The sequence below is a fragment of the Mus musculus genome, chromosome 11 (assembly GCF_000001635.26).
Source record: "Mus musculus strain C57BL/6J chromosome 11, GRCm38.p6 C57BL/6J".
Taxonomy (NCBI): domain Eukaryota; kingdom Metazoa; phylum Chordata; class Mammalia; order Rodentia; family Muridae; genus Mus; species Mus musculus.
Genome location: NC_000077.6, coordinates 48851193 through 48854120, shown reverse-complemented (window position 1 = coordinate 48854120; position 2928 = coordinate 48851193). Strand labels below are relative to the sequence as shown.

General features: G+C 46.8%; 1 non-coding gene across 1 annotated transcript; it reads right to left on the bottom strand.

Moving 5' to 3' along the window:
• Positions 1-429: 429 nt before the first annotated feature.
• On the bottom strand, positions 430-502 carry n-TTtgt2. Its single transcript has one exon. It is a non-coding gene; the product is annotated as a tRNA-Thr (tRNA).
• Positions 503-2928: the final 2426 nt, after the last annotated feature.

The following is a 2928-nucleotide window of genomic DNA, read 5'->3' as shown; positions in this document are numbered from 1 at the left end:
ACAGTCCCGCGACGCGACACGCCACACTGGCGGGCAACAAGAACCGCAGACACAGTTGCCCAGCGGTGCCGGAGACGCGGAGGCTGGCCTAGTGGCGAAGGGGCGCATTGGTGCAAAGCTCTCCGTCCAGAAAGGGGAAGTGGGTTTGAGCTATAAAAGTGCGTGACAGCCTAGCCGATTGGGACGACAGGGGCGTTGAGTAGGGAGTGACCTCAATAAGAGAGTACAGAAAAGGAACAGCGAGGGAAAAATAGCACTGGAGGTATGATCATGATAGGGAAATTTGCAGTGGATCTGATTTCAAGGGCACAGGAATTCAGCTCTGGGTTGCGGCTTCATGAGAAGCAAAAGAACAGACCCAGAAACACAGTTCCAGCATTTCCTCTTCATGTTCTGGTCCTGGACTATAATGGTGAAAAAGTAACCTTAAGGCCCCAGCGAGATTTGAACTCGCGACCCCTGGTTTACAAGACCAGTGCTCTAACCCCTGAGCTATGGAGCCAGTCACAAATGTGGCTCTTGTGCACGAGTAGTTAACAGAATCACAATCGTTGCGCAGCCGCAGACTCTAACGCCAAATTGGAAAAATGATAAAATCTAATTTTAGTCTTTCAACCGAGTAGCGGCAGCAGCCGACAGGATTACACTATCCACCGAGACAGATAAAACAGAAGGAACGTGAGTATTCGGAAAGAGACTTTTAAAAAACTGGTCCGAGTTGTACCTGCCGTGTGAGCGAGGGAACGGTCCCTACGAGGAGTGCCCTGGTCTGCCGAAGGAACAGGGAACGATGTTGTAATCAACGATTACAATCAAGGCTTATAATCAAGGTCAACATTCAGACAATGCTCACGGGAAGGAATCGATGACCCTGTCCTGTGAGAGGCCAAGTCAGAAATATTGATTACCTGGTGGTGACAGTAGTGGTCGGGTTCTGCAGACGTGCTCAGTAGAGAGCAGCAGACGTGCTCAGTAGAGAGCAAAGACCTAGAATCCCCTGGTCCCACCATACTCACAGGCAAATTTGAAAAGGACAACCAACTCTTATGATGCATCTTAATGCTAGCAGTGAGCTAATTTGTGATGGCCCCTCAGAGCCCCCTGAGGGGAGGTCAGAGAAGATGAAGGTTTGGGGGAGGACAAGAGTCCTAATCTGAAAGAATAACAAGAAGTGGCGGCAGTCCATAGCCCTCTGCCTGGTGGCTAACCGGCCCTAAGGTTTCTGTAACGCTGATGATGGCTGGCTCACTCGTTGTACAACCCAGGGGCCTGCCCTTCATTTGAGTGCTGGAATTCTGTGAAGATAAGGTTCAGAGTCCTGGATTTTTGGCGCCTAGACCAGTTATTCTCAGAGACCTGATAATGCTGGAGATCTTACGATGCCCAAAAGGTGAGAGTGGTGGTGCACACAGTCTCATATGAGCATGTGTAGCCAAGTCACTAAGTTGTCCTGTAGCCAAGTAATTGTCACAGTAACTGTTGTCGAATTATAGCTATTATACAGAAATGTATAATTACTCTACAAATGCCACCCTCTGACAGACACAAGCACATACACTACAGACAGCTACCCACCGTTCTCAGTCCTGGCCTCACATGGGACGCCTACACCCAACAAGCCACTTTTTTGTGACATGTAATATTGTGTCATTCCAAGCATAGCTATTAAGTGATGCGAAGGGAATTAATCATCATCAAAAGGCCATGCAAGTTGAGCATGGTTGGCACATACCTTTAATCCCAGGGCCAGAGGCAGGAGGATCTCTGAGTCCAAGGCCAGTCTGGCCTACATAAACAGTTCCAGGCCAGCCAAAGATACAGAGTGAGACTTTATCTTTTAAAAACACAGTATTTGGAATTACCTAAAACTGTTCCCAGAACCTAATCACTTAAACTCGACTCCAGTGTTGTGGCAATCAAATTTAGATTCAATGGATTTATTCTCACTGCTAGCAGGAGGCAGTTTTAGAGTCAAACAGCATGCTGCGCCAGAGAGAGCTAAAGGAAATGTTTATAAAGGCAGACACCAAAGATGCCCAGTATAATTATCTACAGAATTCGTAGCTGGGCAAGAAAATTGTTTTCCCCCTCAGTTGTTTCTCATTCCTCTTGTACAGTAATGAAAAGACCACTTACCCCAGTCCCACGGCAATGTTGGAGCTTATAAAACCAGAAGTACCTGCTTTTATAAGCTCCATTCCTCTTTCTCTTATCTCACCTGCAGGCCACTAGGATCTCAGGGCATTCCTGGGCAAAGGTCAGTGGCCCTTAAGAGTTACCTGGTACCATATTGAGTTTCTTTCACCATCACAGGGAAGCTGGATGTAAATTATTACACAGATCTAAGCACTCTAGGGGAAGTGTCACTAGTTGACTGGGACGAAGCAGGCAATAACAACACAGTGCCCTCAGGTTTGGGCTGGCTGTCATGTCCTCACACCAGAATAAACTATCTCTTATTCCCTTTGAAGTGAAAGCTGTGGTTGGTTTTTTTGTTTGTTTGTTTTGTTTTGTTTTGTTTTGTTTTGTTAATGCATTGGTCTGTGTGAATGTACATACATATGTACATGCACAGACTCTGAGGTGTGCATACAGTGGCCAAAAGAGGGCACCATATCCCTTGAAGCTGGAGACCTGGATCTTTACATGGCATGCTGCCTGTTCCTTGGGTGCTGGGATCCGAACTCTGGTCCTCATGATTTCACAGTAAACTGTTTTTGTGTGGATGTCTGTTTCCAACAGCTAACCCCTACACAGTGTCTCATAATCGCCCTCTCCTGTAACCTTCATCCCAAATCTGAGATACAAGCACATGAGCTCACACATCCCAAATGCACAACATTTGGGATTATTCTAGCAGAAACCAATACTCCGACATATCCTCGTTCAGTCAGACCATGGAATCAAGAATGAGTCCAGACACCCCTA